This window comes from Mirounga angustirostris, unplaced genomic scaffold, assembly GCF_029215605.1.
Source record: "Mirounga angustirostris isolate CCGP_5_RB_7025 unplaced genomic scaffold, mMirAng1.0.hap1 SCAF_1, whole genome shotgun sequence".
Lineage (NCBI taxonomy): Eukaryota > Metazoa > Chordata > Mammalia > Carnivora > Phocidae > Mirounga > Mirounga angustirostris.
The window spans coordinates 39,013,574-39,027,250 of NW_026991709.1; positions in this window are offsets into that span (position 1 = coordinate 39,013,574).

The following is a 13,677-nucleotide window of genomic DNA, read 5'->3' on the forward strand; positions in this document are numbered from 1 at the left end:
TAAAATAGTGATGTGCAATGCTTACCTTTCAATAAGAATAATCAGACACATTCTCAAATAACTGGAGACTCCAAACAAACATTACATTAAATAAAATATAATGAATTATCTACATAATATGTGCTGAGAAGACAACATAATGAGATGACTCAGATTGAAAAGAGTGTTTTCTTTTTAACATTGTGTTTGCTTATACATTTATGTTTAAAGTTTGATGTTCAAGGAATCTATATACTCTTCACTTCGAATAAAACTTATTCTGAAACTCTTTACAGTAGCTTCAATTAATTTTAGGGAGACTAACATGTATTAAATAGGTTTGGCATTTTTAATTACAAGCACATTGTAATGTTTAAGATAAACCCTTTTATCTATACAAATTCATAAATTTAGGTTCAGAAAGTTGAAATACCATTTCTGCTGTCACTCAAATATCATTGCAGAGTTGAGATTGTGTCAGAAGCTGAAGAACAGTACCCTTCAATTATTAGAATGTTTAGATATTGACATGGTTCTACAATGAATTTGAAACAATAGTTTCAGTCATCCCTGATGAAACTTAGAAGAGCTGTTCTAGTACCAGTAGGACAATTTCTATAACTCTAATACTAGTGATATAAAGAACTATGACTGGGACATCTTAGAATGCTAGATCATTGGCAAAATCTTTATAATGTTTAATATCTCGAACCATGGGAGCCTCATGTTCTCATCAAAAGTATAAATCATTTTAAATTCCAAAAAGTAGACCTCTTTAAAAGTTTAAAATTGGACCCAAGGGAAAAAAATCCAGAAATACATTAATCCCTTATACTTTCTAGAAATTGTAATGCTTATCTAAATTTCCAGTAATAGTCATACTAGATTAAAAAAAAAAAAAAGCATTCCAAGTAATTTAACCTTGCTTTGTAATAATCCAGCTGGTCACAGCTAGTTGTTTTAAAAAAATTATCTATATTAATAATGACACTGGAACTGTCATTTGCAATCAAGAAATGTTCAATTTAAAAAGGTGAAATGTTCCTTTTATAAAATTTCCCACACAAATACAATCTTAACTCTAATTGAACATGCAAAGCTAAATTAAACAAAGACATGTGAAAAAAAAATCCTTTGAGATAACAACACTAAAATTATTTTCAGAGAAGACTTGTGGGGCACCTGGGTGGCTTAGTTGGTTAAGCATCTGACTTTGACTCAAGTCATGATCTCAGGGTCCTGGGATCAAGCCCCGCCCTTATCAGGCTCCCCACGAGGTGGGGAGTTTGCTTGTCCCTCTCCCTCTGCCCCTCCCTCTGCTTGTGTTCTCTCTCTCTCTAATAAATAAATAAAATCTTAAAAAAAAAAAAGACCTGTAAAGAGTTTCCATATATAAAATATCTGTGACTGTAATTAGGTTCTGTAAGTTAGAAAAAAAAACTAGCAAAAAGTCAGATTTTAAAGTCAGAAATCAAAAGCTAGGATGATTTGTGTAAGCAACATAAGTGGTTAGCTCTAGACAGAGTACCTTCACTAACTGAGGGACAGTTTGAAGATGCTACCCGCAGAAAAAATAGTTTACATGTGCATAACATTTTAGTGTCTCCAAAATGTGGGACATAAATTCCTTCTTAACTAGGAGAAATGTGGGGCACCTGGGTGGCTCAGTCGGTTAAGCGGCTGCCTTCAGCTCAGGTCATAATCCCGGGGTCCTGGGATTGAGCCCCGCATCGGGCTCCCTGCTCAGCAGAGAGCCTGCTTCTCCCTTTCCCTCTGCCTGCCGCTCTGCCTACTTGTGCTCTCTATCTCTCTGTCAAATAAATAAATAAATAATATCTTAAAAAAAAAAATTAGGAGAAATGTAATAAGCATGCACAACCAGTAAGTCATGAAGGCAAAGTATTCAATACACAAAGATCTTAAAATGCAATTACATGTGGTCCTGTCCTTAAAAAACTAATGATAAGACAGTAAGATAAGACATATATGAAAATAAGAATACGTCTACTTTAAACTGTGTACGTATATACTAAAGAGCTATATCTTACCTGGATTCAGGATGTCTGTTTGCTTTAAACAAAGTGTGAAATTATTTGAGGGAATAAAATGAGAATTTCATTTATGCTCAAGTCCTGCTCATGGGACAAGTGTTGGTAGGGGAATCTGGTCCAGAGAGACAAGAAAGGTTTTGCCTAAATGAGGAGGACAAATCCTTATCAAAAAAAAAAAAAAAATCAGGGGCACCTGGGTGGTTCAGTCGTTAAGCGTCTGCCTTCGGCTCAGGTCATGATCCCAGGGTCCTGGGATCGAGTCCCGCATCAGGCTCCCTGCTCCATGGGAAGCCTGCTTCTCCCTCTCCCACTCCTCCTGCTTGTGTTCCCTCTCTCGCTGTCAAATAAATAAAATCTTTAAAAAACAAAAAGTACTAAGATCTTAAGACCTCTTACATGGTGTACAAAAAACGCAGCTCCTTCAAGGCCTGAGCCAAAATGACCACCTTGCCCCTCTCAAGTCTGACAGATAAGAAAGCAGAAAATTAAATATTCTTTCTTATGTTACAGATTCTGAGCTCCTCCAAGATGAACGCATGTCTGAATCATTTTTGTCTCCTGGGACCTGAGCTCAAGGACCAACAAAGAGCTGAATTTGCTATAACTCTACAGACTCCCCCCCCCCCCCCACAACAAGCGCTAAATCGAGGGCTGTGTTATTTAACCCTTATAACTATGTTACTCTTGCCCTCAGCCTGTACCGCAGATGGTCAGGTTTATCACCTAGTGGGGTGATCAAATCTACATTTCTGAAGGATCTGAGTTTCTGGGCCCTGCCTTTATAGGTTTTATGTAATCTTCCATTGCTCTTACGATGAAATATGGAAGTAATAAGATATATCCTGAGAATCCCCTGAATTCCATACATATTTCTTCTTACCACAAATTATTGGCAATCTGTTTCCCCCTTAGTGTTATAAGCTTTCTCCATACCCATTGGTTCAGTACCATGAGGAGCTCAAAATACCGGGTGTTGGTTTCCACTCCCAGTTTAGTAAAACAACTGTTGTATCCTCTGGTAAAACTATTCCTTCATTAGGGACTGAGATCACAGCAAAGCAGCACTCAAATCTGCAGGAAGGTAAAGCAAAAACTTGCAAAGTGAATTGTTTGTTGCAAAGGAGTCGCAAATATGCACCATGAGGAACACATGTGCTTATAGTGTATATAGAGAGTTTATTAGAAAAGCATTTATATATGTGTGTGTGTGTATATATATATGATATATTATATATCATATATAATATACATATATTCTCCTGAACTCCACAGCTTAGGTAGAGATGGCCTGGATGGACCCTGATTACTGTTCCCCCAAAGAGGACCTGCCAGGTTAGAAGGCTCGAAGAGCAACAGAGATCATGCCAAGACAGCCAATGAATCTCAAGCCCACAATGCATTGCACATTTACAGGTGAGCCTAAGAAGAGATAGGAAAAACCTAACTAGACTAAGAAAGAAGAAATATATCAAGTTATCTCTGGGCCCAAGTACAATGTTACAGAGGATGCATTAAAATGACTCAGGGCTGCATAGTGAGTACCCTGAGAAAGTCTTGCATGCCCAGAATGCATACATAAATTAAAGTCCTCTGTTTCTCTGTAGGCTCTTACTCCTACTGAGCAAACTCTCTGCTAAGATACCGAAAAGGGAGCGAAAAGCAGCCTCAGGTCCATCTAGATTTGTCTCTTATCAGGTTTATAAATGTACTACTGAGAGGATTACTCCTACCTCCCTCAGTTCCCACACTAGAGTCTTGAGATTGTGGAAAAGATCGCACCACATGTTAGTTACAGTTTTAAAGCGAGTTCAGCAAACTTTGTGACAGCAAAACCAACCTTGGAGCATGTTGTCCAGGTGACCCCCAAATGGAACCTTTAGCCATTCCACTCTCCTCCCAGATCAGTCTGTACATGAGTTAAGTGCATTTGATGGATGTGGACTGCTCTGTTCTCTGGCTGTGAAATGGGTTTCTCAGTTAGAAGCCGTGAGCTGGGGCACCTGGGTGGCTCAGTTGTTAAGCGGCTGCCTTCGGCTCAGGTCCTGATCTCAGGGTCCTGGGATTGAGCCCCGCATCGGGATCCCTGTTCGGCGGGAAGCCTGCTTCTCCCTCATGCTCTCTCTCTCTCTCAAATAAATTAAATAAATAAATAAATAAATAAATAAATAAAAAGTAGCCATGAGCTGTGGGGTACCATGACCGTGAGGCCGTCATTGTATGGATGTTGGTGCGGGAAGAAGAAGCAAGGTGCATAGCTAGGATAAGTCCACTTGTGAAATATGTATCTATTTTTATGAAAATAAATATTGCTCCCCCAAAATTTCTTCTTCTTAGAGATACACTGTGCAATTTACAGCAACCTGCCTTTCACCCTAGAGAGAATTTTCCCACATGCTTTTAGAAATGTTGCTGACAAGGCAGAAGATAGGATTTTCGTTTATTTTATTTCTTGCTCCCTACACACAAGTAACTTCCTAGGTCTTTAGGTTATTCTTGCTACTCTTTCCTTACCAGACTCAATCAGCATCAGTGTCATGGAATAGTGGAATGTGCTGAGGAATATCCTGACCAAGGTCTTGAGGACTTTATTATACACAGAAACCAGGAAAATTAAAAAGCCCGAAGATACAGCGGTGTCTGTACCTTATATCATATATGTATATACTCTGTATACTGATGTCCCTGACATGTGAAATTCTCTTAATCCTTGCAAATTATTATGGAGAAGAAAAAAAATGAAAGCTCTTTGCCAGCCAGATCAATAATTGTGTACTGAGTTCCCAAGACTGCTTTGATTTCTTGTACTCAGATACACACCTGGAAAAGTAGTTATGGTTGGAGCCATCACCTAATTCAGTTTATGACAGTCTATAGTCGTGCTCCAAGGCCCCTCCTGCTTATTGTGGATGAGTTAAATGTGGAGGTCCTGGGAACTGCTATTCCTTCATCCTTTAATTCTTTGGAGACAAAGCTGATATATATAGTTCCTCCAGAGTTAGGGTTTTGCTTCTGGATTACTGTTTAAGTATGGATGGACACTTCCAGGAGCTAACATCGGCCCTTCTTGTCATAATGGCCACTGCGGAGATTCTGTCATTTTCTTCATCTTCTTCACCCAACTATGTGATCCGGACCTGGGACAATAACCAAAGGATGGACCCATGGATTCCACAGGCCCACTTTGAGAGACTGGGGCCAAAACCATTCACCAGCCAACTTCTATAAGCTTCAGTGAACCATAGTGGCATTTCAGGTCCACAGGGATTAAGGTCAACTCAGGGTCAGTGTCTGGGATTTTTCCCTTACTCTAGTGCAGAGTGACAGGAAAAATAGCTATATACCATATCAGGGGATGCTTAGAAAGACGTTTAAAGTCTGTTCACACGACAGTGTCCCATGGCCATTCTCAAGGGGGACCTGGTCTTTCCTTCAATCAAGGGGTTCAGGTTTATAGACTAGCTTGGGTGGAAGAATTGGGTAAGAGGCCATGACTAGAGGCAGTGACTCACGTAAGATTTCTGCTCCACAAATTTCCCATAATAAAAATCAAGTTGTATTTTATGATTATTTATTTTGCTCCTGGGACTCTATAATCTTTTAGCCATGCCCCAGATCCCTAGAGGTTAAAACACTCTTGAATGGATGTCCATCCCTACAGCCAGTTATGGTAATTGAACTGTTCTTATCTCTGATGGTTAAGTACTGCCACCTGGCCTCTGTTGCTATAGGATCCCACAATTCCCACTAAAGTCATGTAGACTATGTCAAGGGTGACAACTCCTACCATCATCCCCAATCTACGGATGACAGCCAACACCAAGTTTTCAAGGATTCTGCTATTTCTCTCATAACACATTTCTCAGTGCCCCAGGGATAAGAGTGTTTTCTGTAACTTTTAGGCAACATTATCAGAAGGAGAGAAAGTAAGTTGCATGTAATAATTTTATTCCAACATCAAATTTGTAATTCTATTGGATTCCTTCCTTTGAATAATGGCAGGGAAGTTCTGACATCTTGACCTCATTAAACCTAGCCCCTTGTGGCATCCATGCCTTAGCCAGTCAACCAAGCAAATTGTTACAGCCATTTCCCACCAGTCAAATTAGTATATTCAATCCGGGATCCAACAGATCTGGCCAACGTAACTTTCTATTCCATCTTCTTGGTCTAACATGCTCAAGATCCATTCATGTGCATGCTTCTCAGTTTCCAAATGGTAAACATGAGCAAATTCTTTCAATCCTTGTGATGTGTAGGCCCTCTTTTCCCAAGATAACTAGTGATTCTCCCCTGGGTCTTAATGGAATCTAACTCCGTTTTGTGTCTAGAGGCAATGAGGTGTGATATGGGTAGATCATGCAAGAAGGCTAGTATCCTCAGAAAGAAGAAGGGATTTGTTTCAAGTAGCAAATTAATTTTGGAATTCAGTTATGGAATTTATTTAATTATGGGAGTCCAGAATTTCCAGCTTCATCTGAGAACAACTAAATGTTTCTGCTGACATCTAAGGGAATCAGTCCTTCCTCATTAAATCCCCTACAGTTAATGGAACACATTTGTCAAAGTTGTTTGACCATTCTGCTTCATAATTCTCCAAACTGTACCATAAGATTTTAGTCCGGATCATCAGCCATGCTTCCCCTTGTGTCTATATTGAATAAAAACATTCATTTAAAGCTGTCATGAAGTTTTCTTCAAGCTCACAACCTTGAGTTGTTTTCCTTTTTCTCTTTCTTTCTTTCTTCTTTCTTTCTTTCTTTCTTTCTTTCTTTCTTTCTTTCTTTCTTTCTTTCTTTCTTTCTTTCTTTCTTTCTTTCTTTCCTTTCCTTTCCTTTTCCTTCCTTCCTTCCTTCCTTCCTTCCTTCCTTCCTTCCTTCCTTCCTTCCTTCCTTCCTTCCTTCCTTCCTTCCTTCCTTCCTTCCTTCCTTCCTTCCTTCCTTCCTTCCTTCCTTCCTTCCTTCCTTCCTTCCTTCCTTCCTTCCTTCCTTCCTTCCTTCCTTCCTTCCGTTCCTTTGGAAGGTCTTCAGTGTAGTCTCAAATACTAACCTCTGCAATACTTGCAACATTGTCACTGCCATAGCGGCCAAGTTCAGCAGACTTAATTTCTTAGACTCCTGATACTTCCGGTGGTTGTGATGCCACTGCATACCATGGATTACTAAAATCCCTCTTTCTGCCAGCATGGGGGTCATTCCTATACTCATGTTCTAACATGTAAGCTCTATGACACAAACTTTTCTTGAAAATTTGTTTCCTGGGACCATTCCTTATAGGCAAAAGTGTTCCTATCACATTCCAACTAGGTAAATAAAAACCACTCTGAGTACTTAAAATAGCAAATTCAACTTAGGAACATGGTTACACGGTAATAGAAGAGCTAGGGAGATGGTGAAGCAAACCAGAGAAGAGTAATATCAGGAAGTCACTCCCACGTGTATAGGCAAAAAAAGAGAAGCAATTTTAAGGGGAGCCTGGGGCCAGGGTACATGGCAGGAGCTGGGAGGCTGGGAGGGGCTGAGGCCATAGAGGAGCCATAGTCATTGCTGGAGACATAGCTGCAGCCAGAGATGCTGTCTGAATTGTACAGAGGGCAGCAGGCAGCAAAATATCCTGGCTTCTCCCTACCTCCTGGTTCCATGCTTTAATCTCCCGCCAGTGCTGGGGGTCAATACTCCTGTGATATTGAGTGGAACATCAGAAGGTCTAGGAAGAGAGCAAACAGACATGCAAAAAACCAAATGTGGTTGCCCTTTCTAGAACTGAGTGGTTTGCTCAAGAGGAGAAACTGTTCTACCACTTCAGAATAGACTCACTGCTCTGTCCACACAGAGCAAAAGCCACTGCCCAGTGAGGAGTGCACCAGGCTCCATGTGTGCAATCTACCTATAATAAAGCTATTAGGAGGGTGAAAACTGACCAATGATGCATCAGGATATTTACGAGGGGGAAGAAATTGAGGATAAACAGACATTTACTTATAGAAATGAAGGAAATAAAATAGGATTAATTTGGCAAAATAATTAAATTATTGGTAGAACACAATGTGATTGAGATCCAGACAAATGGTACTTCCAGACCAAGGCGGTTGAAAATATTCTTAGGGCACAGGGACTGTGTCCATATAACTCATTTTATCCAACATGAGATATGGCATCATGAGGAGATGGTAAGTGATTTCAGATTATGTTGATAAATTGTTCTTCCTGATGAAGTGTGAATGGCTGTAGGTAATTACATGAAATTTAGACACAAGGAGATTCAGTCAACAAATGTTTATTGATATTGAAATGTAATCAATGATTAGCTTTCCAGTGGAAATCACAGAAGCCAACACAGTTTGTTAAAATTAAGCTGGACACACCACAAGTTTGTTTTTTAAACCAGTCAGAGCTAAGTGAATAGGAGGTAAGTCTAGAGAACTTGTTATGTCTTTAATGATACATGTCTGTAACTTTGTCTACTGTGTTGGACATGATTAGTAATAAGAATGCTGTAAGCAAATTTTTTTTGATTTGTACATTTCTATTTTCCACAACTGACTAATTCAAACCAGCACGTGGAACACATGGGATGAGCAAAAAAGTCTAAATTATACACAGGTTTGAATATTGACTCCTTGAGGGATAAACTGTGTTAGAAATACAAATTCCAGAAGATCTAATTTTTAAGGGAATTGCGTCTCTCTCTTGCTTTTTTTTTTTTTTTAAACTTCAGATTATGTAAATACCAATGGCATTTGTTACAAAGAGATTCTTTGGAATTTTTCTTTGTTCCACTCTGTACAACATTGTCATGATTGACTTTTTTTATACCTCAGACTTACATTGACATCTGAAGAAGTTGTCAAATAATCTTTTACATTTAGGTATTCTTTCCAAAGTATTTTAGCTCCAGGAAAATTTTAATTCTGATGTCTAAATAGGTTAACATATTTTATTTAAAGAAAATACATGTAGAATCACAGAACTTTTAGAAGTAGAAGAAGCCTTAAAGATTGTCTAATTTTAATGTCATTATTTTACAGATGAGAACACACACCAAGGACATTTAGTGATTTTTCTAGAAGCACATGGGTTGTTAATGACAGAACTAGGTCAGAAATCCATTTCTTTTCAGATAATCTAAGAAAGCATTCTTTGCTTCAATATACAGTAAGACTTCATTTTTTTGAACATATTATATAGTTCTGGCTCATGGTCATGAGTAGTTGCAAACATCATATAGTCTTTTTTTATCCTTAAGAAAAAGAAGACTGCTTTTTCCAGGAGGTAACTCATTCCTTACTGTTCTCAGCTTCAGGTTATTTGCACATAAAATCTTCAGTTCAGTCATCTCACAAACTATTTTCTCCCTTTGTCTATGTGAATTCCTTCCAAAAAATTTCAGCTTTTTCTTCTGTCTCCCTCTCTCAAACTGAAGCCTTTTTTAATCTTGGTTACTCAGTATGGAACTCTTATCATCTTTGGATTTGTAGGTTAATGTACTGTAACAGACAGGAACCAGAAAATTAAAAATGTGAAGCCACATATCAATGTTCTTGTAAGTACGACTTTTTTTTTTTTTTTTTTACCATAGGAGACATGGTTAAGAGGCGTGATTTGCCCTAAGCTAATGAGGATAAAGCTTCTGGGCCCCTTATTTGCACAGGCCATCTTCCAAAGCTCTGAGATGAATCCTAGCATTTATCTTGACATACATTTTTGCAAATTTTAAAAGATAAGCTATTTTAACTACAATCATATAAAAACACTCTCTTTTTCACTCAGATCTCCCCTCCACCACACTTTCCTTTGTGAGGTGGTAAGGATCAAGCTATCTACCAGATACATACAGTTTGGATTTGGATTTAGCAGGATATATTTATATCCCAACACCTCCAGGTATAATTCTCAAACACCTCCAGATATAATTAAGTAATCATGTCCTAGTGAACAAATGGTGCCTAGGAATACCGCAACCCCTCACTACGTTGTTTCAAGAGGGACTGAGAACATATTACTCTATGAACAGAACCTACCTGTTCTACCACCAAATATGAGAAAGAAAAGAAACATGTTTGAAATGTACTAAAGATAAAACAAAGGTAAATGTGTTAGTTGTTGGAAGAGTAGTATGTTATGTTATACATATAGTTTAAGCAGGTAGTGAAGACAAATTTATATTTTTCTGAATTTTGTGTTCATAGTATTCATCAACTTTACAAAATTTGTTGTGATTTCTCATACGTACTCTAAATTCTTACTTTCATAATTTAGTATGCTGTTTGTACCGTCTGAAAGAGCTCCCCTCTGCACAACTTTTACAGGGTTCAGATCCTAGATCAGCCCTTGGGTGATCAACTTGCCAAAGTTAATCCTTTCTGCCTTCAGGATAGCCAGATCCTGGCTCACTCCAGGAGCTAGAATCCAGCAGGGCTGGGGCAGGAAAGACCCTATTATGAGCAACCAAAGAAGTAAAAACAGGTAAAAACTTCTTCTGGGAAGCACAATGAAAAGACCCAACATCAAAGCGGTTGAATTCTATTGATAAGTCTAAGGGCATCATCATGGGGCTAGGAAACAGACAAATTCAGAAGCTTTGCAGGCCCAGACATATAGCAGAGAGCAAGAAGCAGTGGTTGCATCTAAGAATATTTCCTTGAGAAAGCTGGCTTTTTTAAGACTTGTTTTTATGAATGGGTACTCCCTAATAGGAAAGTGGTTTGGCTTATCTCAAATGGTCAATAGAGACACTATATCCACTGTCAACTGTCTAGGCTAAAGAATTTAACATCCATATGATTTCAAGACTATGGCTCCCAGGGATTGGAATCATTACTTCATTTTGCTTGTATGAATGTTATTAGCATATATAGATGACCCTGTAGAAAAACTATGGAGAAGAAAAAAAAATGTTACATACACACACACACACACATTAAGTTCTGGGGTTCCAGGAGCAGAGAGATTTCTACTCCATTTTCACAGGATTTGGAGGAAGAAGAAAATGGGAATTATTCCAGTTGGCTAAGAAATTATTAAAATATGCTCACAGCAAATACCTTCAGATGTGACAATGGCAAAAACTTTAGAGGGTAGTGTGGTGGACTGATTCTTTTTTTGGTTAAATCTGGGTTTGAATCTGGCTCTGTCACTGGTAGTCAAGTGCCCTTGGGGAAGGGCTTAACTGACTTCCTAAATTACTAAAAAATAAGGTTAATAAGAAGAAAAAACATGGTATTTACTTAGTGGTAATGATTACTAAGTAATCAACTAAATGATTTATATACGTTATTTAATTCCTGTAACAATTGTTTGGAGTAGTTTCTTTTAATATCTTCATTTGACAGGTGAACACATTGAGACTTAAAGAGGCTGAGGAAATTGTCCAAGGACATCCAGCTTCTAAGTAGCATCACTAAAAATGAAATCCTCATGGTCTTTATATTGCTAACTGCCTCCCAAATTATGCTGTCTGCATATTGCTATTTGTGAGAATTCCTTAATATACATTCATGCATGCTCATGATATATAGGAGTTTTAATAAATATCAGTTCCTTCTCTTTGTATCTGTACAGTACTTTTAGTTTTCTCAAAAAAGCTTACATTTATTTCATTTGATCTTTATGCTACTGATAAGGAAACTGACTAAATGATATCAACAAATTATGAGTGGATCTGGTCCTAGGACCCAGGATTTCGCACTTCACATTTGCCAACTAATCGTCTCCAAACCTGTCAAAATGCTGTAAGAAGAGGCTTTCATTTTTAACTTCCCTTGGGTCCTCTCTTTCTCTTTTAGGCTGTAGGCAGAAAGGCATATGCTTATTTTTTTTTATAAATGAATGAATGCCTTGATGTTACAGAACCTGATAGTACACATTTAAAATGATTACTCTGTGTTCTTTGGGAACATCATAGCAGGAAGGCCACGTTCAACCAGACGTTCCCTCCCCTTGCAATGACAAGCCTTAATGGAATCTGGCCTGCGGAGTGTCTGGGCTGTTTGCGAGGCGGGTGTCAGAGCAAGTGCAAGCAAGTTCTCGAAGCTCAGCCTTTATGACATCGTGTAATTCAAACAGTCCTTCAAAGCACCACCCACCTTTTCCAGGGGGAATCTGCTGAAATGATTCTCTTGGAAACAGCATGGAAATAGGGGGGAAGGGTGTTAAGTATGTGCTTTTGTCTGTGGATGGGTAAGTGGGTGGAGACGGGAGGGGGGTGGTGGTGAGGGAGATGAGAAGCAAAGATGGAAAAACAACCACCACTGCCACCAACATATTCTGCTCCAGGATGAGGGAGTACACCCTAGAGCTGTTAGCACTGGTCGGCATATTTTGCATATTTACATATACCAAGTATTTCCAAACAGCCTTGTGTTTGTTTTAAAATCCCACACGAAGATGTCTAGTAAAGCTGTCACTGGAAAGCTTATTTTCTTGGTTGATGTTTGCAAAACTGTTTTCAAAATGCTGTATATACATTAAAAACCAAGCAGAAAAGTTAACTGTCGTTACCAGCTTTATAATCTAGACTGGTCCACTGACTCATCAGACCATATTCAGAGCAAACACCCATGTTCTAAGGCAAAGAAAGCACCTGGTTGGTTGAAGACAATTTTTTTAAAATTATTTTTTTTGGCTCAATACAAAATGCAACACAGAACATCACGCAGCGATACTCAGTCTTGAAGCCACCGAAGCGTGATTTTCTTTTTTTTTTAAAGATTTTATTTATTTATTTGAGCCAGAGAGAATGAGAGACAGAGAGCATGAGAGGGAGGAGGGTCAGAGGGAGAAGCAGACTCCCCGCCGAGCAGGGAGCCCGATGCGGGACTCGATCCCGGGACTCCAGGATCATGACCTGAGCCGAAGGCAGTCGCTTAACCAACTGAGCCACCCAGGAGCCCCAAAGCGTGATTTTCTTAATTGCTATTGACTCTTACCTCGGATTTAGAAATGTTTTGTTTTTTGCGTTTTTGTTTTTGCTTTTTTTCCTTTTTGTAATAAGAATGCTTAATACTGGCTGGATTTCTCATATAGCCATTTTCTTTAGGAAATACAAAACACAAAACCACACATAGCCCATTTGAAAAAAATTAGGGACTTCCCGCAGAAGGAATGGGGTAGTTTAAAGCTATATTTTCCTTTTAGCAAGATCCACAAGAAAAGGATAGAGTGTCGTGTTTAAAGGGGAACAGATTTTGTATTTTTTGGCAAGATAATAAATCCTCTGTTGCTATATTTGGCTCCCTACAAATAGTCTCTTTTACAAGTGCAAAGCAAAGATCAATGCTGGTGTTCTTCATTCAGCCACAGCCAAACTTGGTGTGGAAAGTAAAACAGTTGTACCTGAGTGTTGTTTCGAAGACAGTCTAGCTCATTTATTGATCAACAGCATTCCAAAGTATAGGTACCTACTTTACACATTAAATGCATCTAAACATGTTTGCTTTCCATCATAGTCATTCCTCTGCTTAACTGATAACAGATGTAATGATTCAATCTGGACAAAAATGTAAAAGCTTTACCATGTCAATGTGGTCATATATAGATATTTTGTCACATGTGTATCAACAGGTCAAATGAGACGCTTGGAGACTTAGGACATCACAGGATGATCATACGTTCCCAAAAAAGGAAGCAAAACAATTAAATGGTAGTTGATT